Source organism: Salvelinus alpinus, chromosome 12 (assembly GCF_045679555.1).
Source record: "Salvelinus alpinus chromosome 12, SLU_Salpinus.1, whole genome shotgun sequence".
Taxonomy (NCBI): domain Eukaryota; kingdom Metazoa; phylum Chordata; class Actinopteri; order Salmoniformes; family Salmonidae; genus Salvelinus; species Salvelinus alpinus.
This window is the reverse complement of record NC_092097.1, coordinates 3,835,187-3,855,789: the sequence shown is the minus strand read 5'-3', so window position 1 is coordinate 3,855,789 and position 20,603 is coordinate 3,835,187. Positions and strand designations below refer to the sequence as shown.

At 41.9% G+C, this 20,603-nt stretch overlaps 1 long non-coding RNA gene across 1 annotated transcript; it reads right to left on the bottom strand.

The window, feature by feature from the left end:
- Positions 1-4,919: 4,919 nt before the first annotated feature.
- LOC139535212 (uncharacterized) lies at positions 4,920-5,780 on the bottom strand. Its single transcript, XR_011667077.1, has 2 exons — positions 5,652-5,780; positions 4,920-5,400 (listed from the first exon to the last, which is right to left on the bottom strand). It is a non-coding gene; the product is annotated as an uncharacterized lncRNA (long non-coding RNA).
- Between the last annotated feature and the right edge of the window lie 14,823 nt (positions 5,781-20,603).

Sequence of the window (20,603 nt, the reverse complement as noted above, 5' to 3'; positions counted from 1 at the left end):
TTCATTATTTATTTGAGGCTAAATAGATTTTTTTAATGTATTATGTTAAGTTAAAATAAGTGTTCATTCAGTATTGTTGTAATTGTCCTTATTACAAATAAATGTTTTATATTTCGGCCAATTAATCGGTATAGGCTTTTTTTGGTCCTCCAATAATCGGTATCAGGGTTAAAGTCATAATCGGTCGACCTCTAATTGACATTACAGTTGATCTGGAAGTATTACGTTTGGGCGCTAAAATAAGGTCAATTGTACGGAGCAAGACGATGAACAAAAGTGAGTGAGTTTACGTTAGATGGCCAGCATGCATGCACAACTTGGTTCTGAGACTACTGAGCTATACATGGGTTGCACGTTTCATCACAATATTGTTAAAAACATTTGTTTTAGGACTGCCAGCTGAACATTTACTCAATACATCCTCAATAGGCACTCATGAAGATTTGGTCTAAAGTGCATTACTGTTGCTCAAAATCACAATGTAATTTCTAAAGAACGCAACTTATTAGTAGCAAAACCTTGTGTCTTCATTTTGAGGTTTCCAGATTGACTTTAGTTGCAGTGTAACGTTAGCTAGCTAGCTAAGAGATTGAGTGGAGACCACCACATTTTTTCTTACAAACGTTGCTAGCTAATGACAATATTGCCACCTGTCAAAAGTAAATTCGTTGACGTGATGATAATGGCAGTCTTGTCCTATTAAATATTTGGCTACTTTAGCAATGTCATCGTATTTCGATGCCAATAGTGTAATTTAGGCGAAACAGTCGTAGCTCCCATGACTCCACCAAGGCAACACACATAAGGTTCAATATGTGTATGATTACATTTTCATAGCACATCAAAAATAAATAAAAATGATCAACCCCAATGAGTCGTGCACAACCCATATCTAAATTATTTAAAGCTTGCTTAATAATGTAATGACCTGACAAGATCATAAAGGAACAATTGTCCAGACAGAGGGTTGAGTTTACGAATTGACGGTTTATTAACCCAACTTTACACTGGCTACTGTTTGGCCGTAGCCCACGGCAAATAAACGAAATATACCCCACAAGCCAACCTTGACCTTCTCTTGTGAAGCCCAGACGTAAGAGAGAGAGCAATGGCTAAACCTGGTCTTAACTTCCAATGCTCCATCCCCCTGCCCAACCCCCCTCCACGCCACTCCGCCAAACACCAGGATGCCCGGCATCAGAACATTCCAGGCATCCCCGTGATTGGCAGATAGCAGGTTGATTGGCATGTCGGACCCCGCGAACACTGGTCAGTACAACACAACCCACTAATAGCCTACCACATAACACACCGCTGTCTGTGCGGGTCGCTACAATAACCCGTTGGCGTGCATTGGAGCTCCCCCCAAAACAACGATGACAAAGTCCAGAAGCATCTCACGTTGTGATTACTCACTACTTGTAGATATTCCTTCAGCGAAGTATGGCAGTTCCTTGCAGGTTTCCTCACAAGATCCACAGCAAGCACAGCTATCAATGCAGACAGTACTCCTTAGCCGTTACGGATATCCCATGGGAACACGAACTCGTTTTAAGCTTTCTCAAGCAATTATCTCTAGGTGTTACACGATGCTAGGCTAACCTCAAGACTGTCAAATACCTCCACGATGAGACGGTTGCTTCAGTCTTTACTAAGTCTAAACAAAATTATAACAACTCTCTTATAAAAAAATCGGCATTTCCCTTCATGTCTGGTATGGGTTTTGTCGTCTTTTATAATTTTCTTCACCAACGGTTCTAATGTAAAACGTCCATCCTTTTCTCCCTCTCTTTTTTCCCAAGCCTCCCATTAACCAGGTTCACTCTCCCATTGGCCACAGCTTAACAAGCGACCTTATTGGTCAAAACTTAAACGTCAATGTAAACCCAACTATTCACTGATACATTAAATAAATATGTATTCAAAAAGAAATGCATTAACAACATTACAATTTAGGAGCAATTCAATCACCTTTTAAATATAATACCAATTAATTATAACAAATAAACTAAATACTTGTTTTTAACAAGAATAAACTCAATACCTGGTTCAAACAAGGGTATTACATGTATCTTGGTTATCTGTAAAATCTATTGGTAGCTAAATCCGGAGAAATGACGGACCATGTAAAAAACTGGTGGTACCTAAATCTGTCTAGAAGGACCAAGTAAAAAATGGTTGGCTGGAATGCTCTCACCCGACTGAGCGGTCGGCTGTGAATGCCTTCACCCACTATATACTAATAACTGATTGGTTTGATTCTGTCCCGTTTTCAACGGAAATATGGGCGGGGTCTGTTTATATTTCTTTTGTGGGGGACTTCCGGTTAAGCTCTTCCGGCCAGTAGTTCGCAGCTAGCTAACTAACTCAAATAACTTCCCAAACATGGATTCATGCAAAACGGGCATTTAATGTTCGGTAAGGGGATGCCACAATAACTGGCAGAAACGGAAGCTGTTCATGGAGCAGGACGGTTTTGACCACCAAACTTTTTTGAGATTGGAGTGCAGTTGTGCAGCTGTGCACCTTTTGATTTGCACCCACCTCCTATGGATGAGGAGTCTCTTTGGCTTTGGCTCAAAGCATTGAACTTGAAGAAACCACCAAACCGACCCTATGTGTGTTCCTATCACTTCGTGGACAAGAGGCCGACTGAAGAGCATCCTTTCCCTGAGAAGTGACTAGCCTAGATGCTCCAGTTAGGCTGGACTCATGACATTTTTAACAAGGCTTTTTTCTGATAGAAAAATGTTCATTGCATCCGCCGTGGAGCCCCGTTTCATAATATTACCATATCCCAGCTGCTTGCCGTAGTTTTTAAATAATCACAAAAAAACAGGCCTTATTTTAGGGCATTTTTCACCCTGCCAGCTCCTACTCGTTCTATTGAGCACTGTGGCACCAACTCGCTTTCCGAATGTTCTATTCCCAGCCCATTGTTCTATGTCACAATGCCTGCCCACGTTGTAACGTAAACAACAAAAAATTGCTCATGGAACTCTGAGGTCGTCCCATTGTTTCCTATAGGGGAAATATACAGTTGAAGTTGGAAGTTTACATAAACTGAGTGTAAATGTATTTGGCTAAGGTGTTTCACAATTCCTGACATTTAATCCTAGTAAAAACTCCCTGTCTTAGGTCCGTTAGGATCACTACTTTATTTTAAGAATGTGAAATATCAGAATAATAGTAGAGAGAACGATTTATTTCAGCTTGTATTTCTTTCATCACATTCCCAGTGGGTCAGAAGTTTACATACACTCAATTAGTATTTGGTAGCATTGCCTTTAAATTGTTTAACTTGGGTCAAACGTTTCGGGTAGCTTCCACAAGCTTCCCACAATAAGTTGGGTGAATTTTGGCCAATTCCTCCTGACAGAGCTGGCGTAACTGAGTCAGGTTTTTAGGCCTCGTTGCTCGCACACGCTTTTTCAGTTCTGCCCACAAATGTTCTATGGGATTGAGGTCAGGGCTTTGTGACGGCCCCTCCAACACCTTGAGTCCAGTGAGTGTATATCGAGCCTGTGCAAGAGAGTCAGTGCAGAAAATAATAACAAATATGAATAAAATAAGGGGGTCAACGCAAATAGTCCGGGTAACCATTTGAATAACTGTTCAGCATTGCTATGGCTTAGGGGTGGAAGCTGTTAAGGAGCCTTTTGGCTCTCCAGGACCGCTTGCTGTGCAGTAGCAGAGAGAACAGTCTATGACTTGGGTGGCTGGAGCCTTCGACAATTAAGGCCTTCCTCTGACACTGCCTGGGTTAGAGCTTGAAGAATATTGAAAATAATAATGGGCAAATGTTGCACAATCCAGGTGTGGAAAGCTCTTAGAGACTTACCCAGAAAGACTCACAGCTGTAATCGCTGCCAAAGGTGCTTGTACAAAGTATTGGCTCAAGGGTGTGAATACTTATGTAAATGAGATATTTCTGTATTAAATGTTCAATACATTTGCAAACATTTCTTAATATATGTTTTCACTTTTTCATTATTGTGTAGCTGGGTGAGAGAAAAACATATATTTAATCCATTTTGAATTCAGGCTGTAACACAATGAAATGTGGAATAAGTCAAGGTGTATGAATACTTTCTGAAGGCACTGTAGACAAGGATGGGGGCTTGGGGTTTTGATGGGAAAGGTCTAGACTTTACAGGGAAGGACCATGGTTAGCAGGGTTGGCCTTCATTCCATTTGAAACTGGAGCAGCAGCACAGCCAGGTGGACTGGGGACAGCAAGGAGTCATCAGGCCAGGTAGTCCTGAGGCATGATCCTAGGACTCAGGCCCTCCGAGAGAAAGAATACTTAAATTCACACAGGACATCGGATAAGACAGGAGAAAAACTCCAGATATAACAGACTAACCCTAGCCCCCCGACACAAACTACTGCAGCATAAATACTGGAGGCTGAGACTGGAGACACTGTGGCCCCATCCGACGACACCCCCGGACAGGGCCAAACAGGCAGGATATAACCCTACCCACTTTGCCAAAGCACAGCCCCCACCCCACTAGAGGGATATATTCAACCACCAACTTACCATCCTGAGACAAGGCCGAGTATAGCCCACAAAGATCTCCGCCACAGCACAACCCAAGGGGGGGGCGCCAACCCAGACAGGAAGATCACGTCAGTGACTCAACCCACTCAAGTGACGCACCCCTCCTAGGGACGGCATGGAAGAGCACCAGTAAGCAAATTGAAATAAAACATCCCCACTCAATTTTTTTAAATGCTCACGAATTGTAAAACGTCCACGTACTGTAATATACATCCACTATACTTTTAGTTTTGGATGATATGATGATATTCCCTGGAGGTCGGGCCCACAGGGCAGGTGCCCTGCGTGCCCATTCGGTATTGTTGTTACACATCCTAACACTGTCTTGGAGGATAAAACTGAGACTGTAGCCAGCTTCCATTTTACCAGATTTTATTGTCCAAAGAATGTTCTCATAGTCCAGAAGTATTGGATGAAAATCCACAATGTTGGTGCCATACAGGAGCACTGACCAACCTGCCTCCAAAAGAGGACTGCTGGTTTTGAGGATGGTGTGGAGGTCAGTGGTTGATGATCTGAGCACCCCCTGAGATGGTGAGTATGGTTTCAGTAGACCACTATTGAGCTGGTAGATCAGATAGGAGCTTCGAGGAAAGGTAATTTAGTGCTTTGAATGTGGTTCATATTGCCTTATAGTGGATTCAGGACTTGGACAAGGAGTCAATGCAGTTTAAAGATGCATTTACATGGGGATGATAGTGGATGATAGTGTCACGTTTCTTAGAATGAGCGAAAATATTGGAGTTTGGGGACCGGAGGGGATAATAGTCAAGTTGGGAAATGTGCAAATATTTAGATACAAATATATAGTCAAGTTGGGGATTATTCAGATATTCCTGTTGAAAAAGAGAAAAGACAAAGATATAATCTTACAGTGATGACGGTGAATCAACGTGGAAAACACAATTGGATTTTTTTTCACCCAACTTTTAACTAGCAGTTTTGGTTGATTTCACATTTTGGTTGAGTTCCCAAATTTAAATCAAAACTAGACATTGAACTGATATCTGTGCCCAGTGGGATTGGATTTCTGTAATCATATCAGCTCATTTGTCACACTTCTTCTAATCATCCAGAGAGAATGTACCTTTCTTTGAGGTTAACCTTTGAGATGACCTCCCTCAAGGATTCTCGCTCTTTCCTCGGAGCGAATTTGTCCCACATTTTAGCAAAGTCGCCATTGGTGGCCAGGTTTCTCAAGATATTGCGACCATGATGCCTGTGGAAAAATATATTAATATCATCTTAAACGTGCAACATATCAAATAATTTCTACTGTCAGTGATTAAAAACAGTACTCAATTGATGGCAACCTGAGAAAAAATATCCCATCAAAATAAGACATACATTAGGTAGAATTTGCAAGAGGGTCGGTTTGAGTAATGCACCGCATTACCTGATCTACAAATCATCTCAACTATCTAACAACTGGGTATTAACCGTTCGTTATTATGAAAATCTTAGCGAATCTGCACAGTGCTTGGCTCAGGCCGACCATTGTGATCAAGTAGGGTTGTCTTCATTAGGCACCAAACAGAAGGAAGGAAACTGAATCAGGTACTGACTATTTGGACTCTCTTACATTTAAAATTTTTAGCCCAATTTCGTGGTATCCAATTGGTAGTTACAATCTTGTCCCATCGCTGCAACTCCCGTAAGGACTCTGGAGAGGCGAAGGTCGAGAGTCGTGCGTCCTCCGAAACACAACCGAGCCAAGCCGCACTGCTTCTTGACACAATGAACGCTTAACCTGGAAGCCAGCTGCACCAATGTGTCGGAGGAAACACCATACACCTGGCGACCGTGTCAGCTTGCATTGCACCCCGCACACCACAGGAGGTCGCTAGTTGGCGATGGGAGAAGAACATCCCTGCCGGCCAAACATCCCGGCTAAGCTTTTGGCTTTTTAACTTCCAAACCCACATGAGTGCCTGGACTTGGATTTTCCTGTGCCACGTAGCACTTATTTGTGTTACTACCTGTGGTTGTTTTGGAATACCTGAAATCCGCAATTCAATCCATGACACCCTTTAGCATAGATGCTGTATACAGCCGACAATGTGGCTTTTAAATGCAATTTCAATTTGTATTCGTGGTAAATGCTGCAGATGTTGACTCGAGTAAATTACCTTTAAAAGCTGCATTGTCGGCGATCTAGTGCTATAGCAAGCCATGGATTGAATCCTGGCCTTAACTGTTATGTTGAAGCAAGCTACTTTACAAGAGGAACTTCCCACCTGGCTTCCTGTGCAGGGTCCACAGCCAGTTTACTGACGGCAATCAAGAAACGGTCAGTGAGGTCTTTCTTTCCCGACAGGAGACGAGCCATCCCCATGACCTCAGCCAGTCTCTCCAGGTGCTGAGCAGTGCAGCTCCTCACCGCAGCGTTACGGTGGCTGAGGAAGGAAAAACAGGTCACATCAGTTACATATCATAGAGATACATGAGTTAGGAGACAAATGATCATGGATTGTATATGGCTTTATATTAAGGTCCCTTAATATACCATTTATAAACTGTTTGTAAAGAGTTTACCTACCATTTATTAATCATTATTCCTACTTTTGTAAATGTCAATAAGAAATCTATAAATAGTTATTTACACATTTATAAATGCTATTTTAAATGATTTGTTCATGATTTATCAGATAATTAATAAGGTGTTTGATCATAGTATATTCACAATTTGTAAATGATTAATAATGTACTACTAATGTACTATAAACCAGTTATAAAGAAGTTATTGTCAAGGCATTTGTTATTGGTTGATTAATGGTTTGACTCACCATTTATATACATATTTTTAAATGCATTTATAATTGTCACGAATGGTGTATTTATTCATGTGAGTACATGCACTTACTAATACCTCAGTGCCTCACTAATAGCCCCTGATCTAAAGTGTTCACTATATATACTTTATAAATGTTTATAAATGACTTGTTACTCCCCAAAGGCTAGCACACATCAGTAGACAGTACCTCTCCACCAATGGCTAAAAATAATCTAAATAACGCAATAGTAAAATAAGAAGTACACAAAACAAGGAAGTATAAGACATAACAAAAAAAATGTGATTCCATTCAAATGTGACGTCTAGCGTCGGGTGAGTTGTTGCCGGAAGTGTTGTGGAATAACCTAGCATGCTGATGAAAAAGGCAGCTAATTAAAAACAGTATTTCAGCAGTATTTCAATCTTCTCGATTTCGAGGCTTGGATAATGGGACAATTAGGAGTACAGCGATACCTTCTATCCCTGGATTGAGATACTTTTTCAAGCCATATCCCTTTTCTCGTCACCACAGTGATAACATATTGCCATAGGACCGTTTCGACTTGATGGCAGACTGAACTTGAAGTCGAGCTTTGGCTAACTAAGCACAGTAACATAATTAAACTCAAAATATGCTATTCTGTTATTTTGAAAGAACCTCTTAAGGATCGGACCCTTCAATTTTCACCTAAAATGACATACCCAAATCTAACTGCCTGTAGCTCAGGACCTGAAGCAAGGATATGCATATTCTTGATACCATGTGAAAGGAAACACTGAGGTTTGTGGAAATGTTAAATTAATGTAGGAGAATATAACACATTAGATCTGGTAAACGATAATACATAGAAAATAACGTGTTTTTTGTACGATCATCTTTGAAATGCAAGAGAAAGGCCATAACAATTTCGATTTTGGCTACTAGATGGCAACAGTGTCAGTGCAACGTTTTAGACTGATCCAATGAACCATTGCATATCTGTTCAAAATGTTGTATCCAGACTGCCCAAATGTGCCTAATTGGTTTATCAATACATTGTACACTCTTCTCAAACAAATAGATTGTTATTCTTTCACTGTAATACCTACTATAAATTGGACAGTGCAGTTAGATTAACAAGAATTTAAACTTTCTGCCCATCAGATATTTCTATGTCCTGGGAAATGTTTTTGTTACTTACAACCTCATGCTAATCACATTACGTTAGCTCAACCATCCCGCGGGGGTGGACACTGATCCCGTAGAGGTTTTAATATCATTGTAACGTTCGTCTTGCGGAGAGAGATTGGACCAAGGCGCAGCGGGTGATGAAGACATGAATGAATTTATTTAACAAGACGTAAACGAACACTAACACGAAAATATACTTGAAAAATTACAAAACAACAAAACGACGTAGACAGACCTGAACTTGAGCACTTACATAAACACGAAAAACGCACGAACAGGAACAGACTACACAAACAAAACAGTCCCGTGTGGTAACACATACAGACACGAGATACAATCACCCACAAACAAACAGTGAGAACATCCTACCTTAATATGGTTCTCAATCAGAGGAAATGTCAAACACCTGCCTCTAATTGAGAACCATATCAGGCAACCCATTTAAACAAACATAGAAACACATAACATGCCCACCCCAACTCACGCCCTGACCAACTAAACACATACAAAAATAAGAGAAAACAGGTCAGGAACATGACAATCATCATGTTTCTTAAGACCTGCCTAAATGAAAACATTTGTGATGGTATATTAAATTGATTGACTTTGTAGTGTGGTAGCATTTGATATATAACTATTTATACATTCAAAAAATTATCTTTTAGGCTATAAAGATACTTAAAATATGTAAGCAAGCATTAGGCAATGAGTTGACATTGACTATCAAGAATTGGACTGAGAGTGGAAAGGTATTTAACATTATGAAATCATATACAAGGCATTAACAAACATTACAATGCAATACCTTATGCATGATCAAAGAGGGAGAGAGAGAGAGAAGTCATAGCCTGAAAGGCCATGCCCCAAGAGTCGCTGGGGTGGAGGGAGAGAGCGTGTCTCACTAGTGCAGGTCAGGAACAAAGAAAAAGATAGAGACAATGAATCGAAGACTCTTTTAAAAGCCTCTGAGTTGTAAGAATAAAAACATGTGAGTTATTGACCAATATGCTACTATAAAAGTGAACTTCCAATCAGATATCAGACCTGCAGATGTCAACACAACTGAAACTCTGCTACCCAGAGTGATGACGAGGGGGTTGGTGAGATAATTGAAATTATAAACCAGGTGGATTGAGCCCTGAATGCTGATTGGCTGAAAGCCGTGGTATATAACCAACCATTTGGTTTTGAAATATTGAAACCAAACCATATGATTTGAATTAAGTATTAAGTATTTAAGTAAACAACAGGAAAAGGTGACTGTAAGAAGCACTCATAATTTCAAATAGGCTACATGTCGTATTAAACAGCATATAAACACTCTAAATAGATCAGGAGTCAGACATGTAGACTAAAACGAATTGTATTATTTTGGCTATATTGTTTAAATTATTTCAAGTCGATAGCCTACAAATAAATCAGTTGTGAAGCATTTGCGAGTGCGACACACTGATACCCTGACTACACAGCTTGCGTCGTGTGCACCATCATCTGAGTTGCCAAGGGCTAAAATAGAAGTCAGTTCAATTTGTGAAGTCCTGCCTCTCCGATCTCCTCATTGGTTTATAGAAGCAGATACCCACGTGCCATCTCCTCATTGGTTATACCCACGCGGGTGATTGAAAGACGAACTGTGTTGTCGGTCATGTGGTAATACTATGAAAGTTTAGATGCCAATCACTATATAAAGTCCAAAGAAGAAAAAGCCTAGAAGGAGAAGAGATGACTAGAAACGATTCGGTTGACCGTTTTATGTGTGGATTAATTGTTGGAGTAGAGGACCTTGAGCATTTCAGGTAAAATAACAACTCAATGTTTATATCCCAGGACAATCTAGCCAACAACAGCAAGCTAGCTAAATAGGACAAATTCAAATTTAGTCCAAACTCAAATTTAGTCCAGAGTATCTGTAAGATATATCACATCGGGGTCACCATTACTGTAGTGTCGAATTACAGGAAATTAACTTTAATATGCACGTTTCTCTCCGCCGTCAAGAAGGGTGCATTAATTTTTGAAGGCCCACTTGGTGGGGGGGGCCTCCCAACCAAATCTCCCCAAGAGGCTAAAGAGGCTAGAGCCGGCCCTGCTCTGGAGCATCACTTTCATATAAAGTGTTAACAAATTTCTTGTGTAGAGATGACACACATCCACTGCTAATTAGGTCCTGGATGATACCAGTATCCAAAACACGAAGTTGATTTAACTTCTTTAGGAAAATAGACGTAATGTTGGAAACAAATATCATTATGTTGTCATCCTGAGTAATATTAATTTATATCACGCACTATTTTACATACAGCAGGTTTTTAATAAAGGACCAAAGAATGAGATCTGCTTTGTGTTCTCATTTTTGCCATTGAAAATATATTGCGATGCCGGTATTGTCCCGGCCCTAATACTAATTTTCAATCTGTCACTGGCGCAGGCGGTTGTCCCCACGTGCTTCAAGACCGCAACCATTGTACCAGTGCCACAGCAGTCAACCGCATCAAGCCTGAATGACCTCCGACCTGTTGCACTCACCCCCACGATCATGAAGTGCTTCGAAAGACTGGTTTTGGCCTACCTTAAGTCCAGTCTACATCTCCGATGATCTCTCCTGGACCCTCAACATCTCAACCCTGGTCAAAAAGGCACAGCAGCGTCTGTACTTTTTGAGGAGGCTGAAGAAGGCCTGCCTGTCTCCCAAGATCCTGGTGAACTTTTACCACTGCACGGTCGAGAGCAATCTGATTAACTGCGCCACAGTGTGGTTTGGCGGGTGCTCCGTGGCCGACCGGAAGGCCCTGCAACGAGTGGTGAAAACCACCCAGCACATCACTGGTGCCCAGCTCCCTGCCATCGTAGACCTCCAGCACAAGCGGCATGGGACCCTTCACATCCATGCCACAAACGGTTTGCCCTCCTACCATCAGGCAGGCAGTAGAGGTCTCTACATTCCCACACTAGCAGGCTCAAGAACAGTTTCTTTCCAGCTACTGTAACCCTGCTGAACTCTGTGGCACGGCACTAGCCATATCCACCCGCCCACACCCGCCTCTCAGGGACCTTGTTGCACTACTCTCTTTGCACTCTTCACGGTACTACTGGACTCTGACATTGCTTTGCAAAATCTGATTAAGGACATAATTTAGTTGTACATGTACATGTCTACCTCGGTAACCTCATTGCTGCTCTCCCTGCATTTCAGTTGCATGCCTCCTTGCACTTTCAATTTGCCTTCATTGCACATTTAGACTTGCCATTTGTATTTGCCATTTGCCTTCATGGCACATTTATACATCCCACTTAATAACATACATTGTACTTAATTGTTTTACTTGTACATTTTTGTTGCACTCTTTAATTTGCACTTCTGGTCAGATGCTAACTGCATTTCGTTGTACTGTACTTGTGCTTGTTCAATGACAATAAAGTTGAATCTAATCTAATGTGTGTCATACCTAAGCGAGCAGTGACGATTTTGCACCAGAATGTTCACTACATATCAATTATCTATTGCATTGTCACATCAGGGCTGTTTGGAATGAATCCTAACTTCCACTCGAGTCAAACTTTCAATGTGAGACAAAGTGAACATTTGTGGAAGTCCGGATCTACCCCTTAGTGAGTGTTAATTGACCCCCCTCCCTCTTTACCTCAGCCCACCGACCAGCAGGGCATTCATGACACGGGTAGGGGTGCAGCTCTGCACCATGTGACCCAGGGCAAAGTTGGCGCCCTGCCGGATAAAGGTGTTGGCCTCGCTGGCTTTGTGCAGCAGCACGCGTGCCGTCCCCTCCACCTCACTGTCCATGGCCCTCTGGAGGTGGACGTACATGTCACCCAGTGTGGCCATGGCAGCACAGGACACTGCAGAGCGCAGGTTCTTCACCTGAATCATAATAACACACACAGGACCAGCTATTAATGTTGAGCAGTACAACCTACGAACATCAGAAACATGACACAATCATTTGCCTTGTTCTCCAAATGTAGCAGATTTGTGCAGATGAATGAATAGGGCTGTGAATGAATACGGCTACCTCATTTATAATGGCAAGGCAGATATCATGGAGTTTAGGCATCAGTATGTCCATGTGGTTCTGAGCCATCACACGAAGAGAGGTCAAGCCCTCGATCTTCTTCTCCCTGCAATTCAGTGAAAGAAACGTAAGCAATTTCTACAACATTTTCCAAAAACATTATAATGATGTTCATCAATTAGGACTCTGGTCTCTTAATTTCAGAAGTTTCTACGCTCTGTAGCTCAAACCTACATTTCCAAGGACACTACACTGTGCTTCCTTTAGCCTAGCTCCATTGGTCTTGTCTACAGTGAATGCTCACCAGTCATCAGAGGCAGAGTGGAGCAGCTTGAAGGTCTTAGTCAGGGCCTGCTCTGGGTTGGACAGGGGCTGCAATCTGGCCTGGTCCTGACTCTTCTTTATTTGGCCCTTTGGCTCACTGGCTGCCTTCTTGTCTATGGGTTGACAGCAGATATCTATCTCTCTATAAACTGTATGTAATTATTTATGTATTTACTAATTTCCATATCTGTTTGTAGCTTTTAACACTAGAACATCTTAGTTCATTATGATATCATATCATTTTAAGTTTAGCACACATTTTTTGGTGCTCAAAATCCAGTTAACCTTGAGCAAAGGTTCTCACTATGAAACAGTCAAAGCAAGTGTGGGAAAATGTCTTAGCCCTGGGCTAAAGCCATTTGTGTTCCTTCCCTTCCTACTGTCTTTCTATCAATCTACCTAGCTTCATCTCCCTGTCTAATTTACATTAGTGTGAGTACATGAGAGGGACTGACCTGAGTCGGTGGCAGCCTTTGGCAGGCTGAGGAACCTTATAGGCCGAGGCAGTTTGCTCCTGGGCTTGGTAAGAGGGGGAGCAGGCCTGGGTGGGCTGTCACGCGACTTGACCGGGGTCCCGACATCCAAGTAGTCACGGAGCTCCGCAGGGGTGTTCATATCCACTGAGCTCAGGCTTTCCAGAGAGCTGGTGGCTATTTCCCCCATGGACATGGCCGAGCCCAAACTTCTCCTGCCCATGGCCTTCACCTCATGTACCACCTTTGGCGTAGACCAGAAAAGAATGCTCCCATCATAGAAATACATATAGAACTAGTATATACATAAACTAATACACAGAGAGATACTGTATTCTAGGATCTATTCTATCATGCTGTCAAAGAGAGTATCCTTTCTAACCTGTACCCCCTGCACACTGACTCGGTACCGATACCCCTGTATATAGCCTCGTTATTGTTATGTCATTGTGTTACTTTTATTATTATTATGTTTTACTTTAGTTTATTTGGTAAATATTTTCTTAACTCTTCTTGAACTGCACTGTTGGTTTCACGGTAAGGTCTACACTTGTTGTGCTCGGCGCATGTGACAAATACAGTTTGATTTGATTTTAAGACATGGAACCACTATCTGTTTTGGCAATGTATCAGTCCAAGTATAATTCTGAACTGCAAATTTTCACATTTACAATACATTCGAAGTCCATCCTACCTTCCAGGCCTCCTCCTTCAGGTGAGTCTCGATGTCCCTCACCTCCTCTGTCAGGTCAATGGGTCCGTTATTGTCAGCACAGCCCTGGTCCGACTGGACTTTCAGGGCTTTGACTCCCCGCCTGCCCTTCTTCTTCTTGCCCCTCTTGGAGGGAGCTCCAGTGGGAGGGACGGGAACAGGCCACACGCTACTGCTGCTGAATGACTTATTTACCTGGATGGACTCCAGAGAGTGAGATCCAGGTCGAACTTGGGCTCCGTCCACCCCCACCACGTTCTTCAGTGGGGCCAGAGCTATGTGTTCAAGCCTTCGTGGCAAAGGCCTCGGTGGAGCTTTCGGCCGCGGAATGCACTGAATAGAGGGGACGAAGTGGTGAGCGAAGGTGCTGCCAACCCCGATGAGAGCAGTCCGGACATAATTCTCATGGATAGCACTTATCTTTCTTTGCTTTACTTCCATGGCCTCTCTCTCAGCTCTCTGCATCTGAAGAAGTCTGGCATCACTGATGAAGCCACGCTGGCCCTCTGGGATTGGGTAGCTCTCCTGATAGCCCTGGATCACAATGGGACAGTATGAAATGAATAGCAGAAGTGAAGTAGTCAAAATAGTTTCTACAGTGTGTCAAAAAGCTTTTAAGCTAAAGATTTTATGGATGTAGGCCTACTGTATGTCTATGAAACCACAAAATATACACAAGGATATTTTTGAAAAACTGATGATCCTTACAAAACTTGAAAACTTGTCCTGGTCATCCTGTTGGTTTAAAGCCATGTTTTGCTTCCTCAAGTTTTCGATGACGCTCTTCATCTGAGAGTTCTCCTTCTGGAGTTTGTCAAACTCACTTGATTTTCTTCCTCGATAAGCCATTGATGATAAATATGAACACTCTCAAAATAAGAACTTAACCTATCTCTGTGAGATCTATCATGAAATTAGGGGAAATTAAATTTTGCTTGTCAGATGGAACCAGCAATGACATCATGGCAAGGCTTCCGTTACATTGTGATGTCATAATGGGGTCTGTTGACAGTGCTGAGCACATCAGCATATGGTGAACATTCATGAAAGCTTTTTGATTCCCATATAAAATCATAAATGTGGTGAATTTGTAAATAATATATATATATAAACTCAGCAAAAAAATAAACGTCCCTTTTTTAGGACCCTGTCTTTCAAAGATAATTCATAAAAATCAAGTAACTTCACAGATCTTCATTGTAAAGGGTTTAAACACTGTTTCACATGCACAATCCCTCCATCAGTGCTCAGACTGTCCGCAATAGGCCGAGAGGGGCTGAACTTGTAGGCCTGTTGTAAGGCAGGTCGTCACCAGACATCACCGGCAACAGCGTTTCCTATGGGCACAAACCCACCGTCACTGGACCAGACAGGACTGCCAAAAAGTGCTCTTCGGTTTTGTCTCACCAGAGGTGATGGTCGGATTCACGTTTATCGTCGAAGAAATGAGCGTTACACCAAGGCCTGTACTCTGGAGCGGGATCGATTTGGAGGTGGAGGGTCCGTCATGGTCTGGGGCGATGTGTCACAGCATCATCGGACTGAGCTTGTTGTCATTGCAGACAGTCTCAACGCTGTGTATTACAGGGAAGACAACCTCATCCCTCATGTGGTACACTTCCTGCAGGCTCATCCTGACATGACCCTCCAGCATGACAATGCCACCAGCCATACTGCTCGTTCTGTGCATGATTTCCTGCAAGACAGGAATATCAGTGTTCTGCCATGGTCAGCGAAGAGCTCGGATCTCAATCCCATTGAGCACGTCTGGGACCTGTTGGATCGGAGGGTGAGAGCTAGGGCCATTCCCCCCAGAAATGTCTGGGTACTTGCAGGTGCCTTGGTGGAAGAGTGGGGTAACATCTCACAGGAAAAACTGGCAAATCTGGCGCAGTCCATGAGGAGATGCACTGCAGTATTTAATGCAGTTTGGGGCCACACCAGATACTGACTGTTACTTTTGATTTTGACCCCCCCTTTGTTCAGGGACACATTATTCAATTTCTGTTAGTCACATTTCTGTGGAACTGGTTCAGTTTATGTCTCAGTTGTTGAATCTTGTTATGTTCATACAAATATTTACACATGTTAAGTTTGCTGAAAATAAACGTAGTTGACAATGAGAGGACATCGCAGTTGACAATGCTGAGTTTATATATATATATACATATATATATACATATATATATACATATATATATATACATATATATATATATATATATATATACATACATACATACACACACATATACACCGTATACAGTTGAAGTCGGATGTTTAAATACAACTTAGCCAAATACATTTAAACTCAGTTTCACAATTCCTGACATTTAATCCTTGTAAAAAAACCTGTCTTAGGTCAGTTAGGATCACCACTTTATTTTAAGAATTTGAAATGTCAGAATAATAGTAGAGATAATGATTTATTTCAGCTTGTATGTCTTTCATCACATTCCCAGTGGTTCAGAAGTGTACATACACTCAATTAGTATTTGGTAGCATTGCCTTTAAATTGTTTAACTTGGGTCAAACGTTTTGGGTAGCCTTCCAAAAGCTACCCACAATAAGTTGGGTGAATTTTGGCCCATTCCTCCTGACAGAGCTGGTGTAACTGAGTCAGGTTTGTAGGCCTTCTTGCACATACACGCTTTTTCAGTTCTGCCCACACATTTTCTATAGGATTGAGATCAGGGCTTTGTGATGGTCACTCCAATACCTTGCCTTTGTTGTCCTTAATTAGCCATTTTGCCACAACTTTGGAAGTATGCTTGGGGTCATTGTTCATTTGGAAGACCCATTTGCGACCAAGTTTAACATTCCTGACTTATATCTTGAGATTTTGCTTCAATATATCCACATAATTTTCCTGCCTCATAATACCATCTATTTTGTGAAGTGCACCAGTCCCTCCTGCAGCAAAGCACCCCCACAACATGATGCTGCCACCCCCGTGATTCACGGTTGGGATGGTGTACATCACCATGCAAGGCTCCACCTTTTTCCTCCAAACATAATGATGGTCATTATGGCCAAACAGTTCTATTTTTGATTCATCAGACCAGAGGACATTTCTCAAAAAAGTTCGATCTTTGTCCCCATGTGCAGTTGCAAACCGTAGTCTGGCTTTTTTATGGCGGTTTTGGAGCAGTGGCTTCTTCCTTGCTGAGCGGCCTTTCAGGTTATGTCAATATAGGACTCGTTTTACTGTGGATATAGATACTTTTGTACCTGTTTCCTCCAGCATCTTCACAAGGTCCTTTGCTGTTGTTCTGGGATTAATTTGCACTTCTCGCACCAGAGTACGTTCATCTCTAGGAGACAGAACGCATCTCCTTCCTGAGCGGTATGATGGCTGCGTGGTCCCATGGTGTTTATACTTGCGTTCTATTGTTTGTACAGATGAACGTGGTACCTTCAGGAGTTTGTAAATTGCTCCCAAGGATGAACCAGGCTTGTGGAGGTCTACAATTTTGGGGGGATTTTGCCATGATGTCAAGCATAAAAGGCATGGAGATTGAAGATAGGCCTTGAAATACATCCACAGGTACACCTCCAATTGACTCAAATGTTGTCAATTAGCCTATCAGAAGCTTCTAGAGTCATGACATCATTTTCTGGAATGTTCCAACCTGTTTAAAGGCACAGTCAACTTAGTGCATGTAAACTTCTGACCCACTGGAATTGTGATACAGTGAATTATAAGTGAAATAATCTGTCTGTAAACAATGTTGGAAAAATGACTTGTGTCATGCACAAAGTAGATGTCCTAACCGACTTGCCAAAACTATAGTTGTTAACAAGACATTTCTGGAGTGTTTGAAAAAGGAGTTTTAATGACTCCAACCTAAGTGTATGTAAACTTCCGACTTCAACTGTATATACATATTTTGCGCACACATTTCTTTACATCCTCGTTAGTGAGCATTTCTCCTTCGCCAAGATAATCCATCCACCTGACAGCTGTGGCATATCAAGAAGCTGATTAAACACCATGATCCTTACACAGGTGCACCTTGTGCTGGGGACAATAAAAGGCCACTCTAAAATGTGCAGTTTTGTCACACAACACAATGCTACAGAGCTTTCAAGTTTTGAGGGAGCGGGCAATTTGCCATGCGGCTGCTGGAGTGTCTACCAAAGCTGTTAAGCTCTACCATAAACCGCCTCCAACGTTGTTTTAGAGAATTTGGCAGTACGTCCAATAAGCCTCACAACCACAGACCACGTGTAACCACCCCAGCCCAGGACCTCCACATCCCGTTTCTTCACCAGCGGGATCATCTGAGACCAGCCACCCAAACAGCTGATGAAACTGTGGATTTGCACAACTGAAGAATTTCTGCGCAAACTGTCAGAAACCATCTCAGGGAAGCTCATCTGCAAACTCGTCGTCCTCACCATGGTCTTGACCTGACTGCAGTTTGGCGTCGTAACCGACTTCAGTGGGAAAATGCTCACCTTTGATGGCCGCTGGCACGCTGGAGAAGTTTGCTCTTCACGGATGAATCCCGGTTTCAACTGTACCGGGCAGATGGCAGACAGCGAGCGGTTTGGTGATGTCATCGCTGTGAACAGCGAGTGCCCCATGGTGGCGGTGGGGTTATGGTATGGGCAGGCATAAGCTACAGACAAACACAATTGCATTTTATCTTTGGCAATTTGAATGCAGTGATACCAGTGACGAGACCCTGAGGCCCATTGTTGTGCCATTCATCCACCGCCATCACCTCATGTTTCAGCATGATAATGCACGGCCCCATGTCATCAGATCTGTACACAATTCCTGGAAGCTGAAAATGTCAGTTCTTCAGTTCTTCCATGGCCTGCATACTAACCAAACATGTTACCCATTGAGCATTTTAGGGATGCTCTGGATTGACATGTACGACAGCTTCCCGGCAATATCCAGCAACTTCACGCAACCATTGAAGGGGGTGGGACAACATTCCACAGGCCACAATCGACCGCCTGATTAACTCTATGCGAAGGAGATGTGTCGCACTGCATGAGGCAAATGGTGGTCACACCAGATAGTGGCTGGTGTTCTGATCCATGCCCCTATCTTTTTTAAGGTATCTGTGACCAACAGATGCATATCTGTATTCCCAGTCATGGGAAATCCATAGATTAGGGCCTAATGAATTTATTTCAATTGACTGATTTGCTCATATGAACTGTAACTCAGTAAAATCTTAGAAATTGTTGCATGATGCGTTATATTTTTGTTCAGTGAATTATATATATCGTATACACACACATACTCACACATCAATTATGTTTTTATTAGGAAAAGTGACAATAATATTTACATCCATTGTGTTTTTTTCTAAAATAATTTCCTCTGTCTCTGTTTTTCTCTTTCCAGCTGAGTATACTTTTGGTTGATGAACCTCAGGTTTCAGGTCAATTCCATTTAAATTCCAGTCAATTCAGGAAGTACCTTGAAATTCCAATTCCAATTCTCTTAAATGTTTTTCAATGAGGAACATGTGTAATTTGAATCTGGTTTAGTTTCTGAATTGAATGGCATTGAAATGGAATTAACCACAACCCATGATGACTATTGATAAAATAATACATGCTGTATCTCCAAAAAATCACTAGAGGGCAACATTGCCTGGCATGTCTTGCAATGAGAATGGGCCAAGCGTTACGATATGGAATAGCATGAATACAGTAATGAGGGATTCCGTGTACAGCACTTTAAAATGAACGTGAATGTGATCTCTAAAGAAAACTGGATCTATTGGGATCTATAAGGCATAGATTGTAGTTTTTCTACAGCGGTAGCTATACAGTACTGGATTTATTGTTGTTACTATCTAACTAACTTGTATGTTTTGCTTTCTCTCACAATCCTGTCAAATTACCACTGTACAGCTGTTATGGTGATCAGGGTCGACTTTAATTCAGATAGTTCAGTAAAATGAAAAGTCTTCATAATAAATGGGAGATTTGAATGAAATTATTCACTGAATTGACCGCAGCCCTGGTGGTGACTAAACAAAATACTCTTTATACAGGGAGAAGATGGAGTTTAGTTCAGTCGAAAAGGAAGAGGTTTGTGTTGTTCAATGGCACCTTGTGTACTTTGTATACATTACGACATCATACTTTGTACTCAAATTAGCACGCTTAGAGCGTAATTCAATCAGTAGCTGAGAATATCTACGTTGTAGTTCACGTTTAAATAACATGTCTGATCGAGCCGACATATGCAGCGTTTACCTTGAATGCAGCCTCCGCAACTGCGGGAACATTGCCTTTGTCAATCGCCCTATAAAGTGGATCTTCAGCACTTCAGATTGAATTTAGATTTAGTCAATAATCTTTTGGGGGGAAATAAATCATGGAAACATACTTTGAGTAAACAATAATTTGAGTGGGGAGAATTTAGAAATGAAAAACATGTTGAAGACATGTCTATGTCTCCAACATGTTTTTTCATCAATACATTATTGATGTGTGTGTACAACACATATAGCCTAACCCGGTACATATGGAACGCCGTTTGGGACTTTGCGTGTCAAAAAGATACACGTCAAATAACACTAT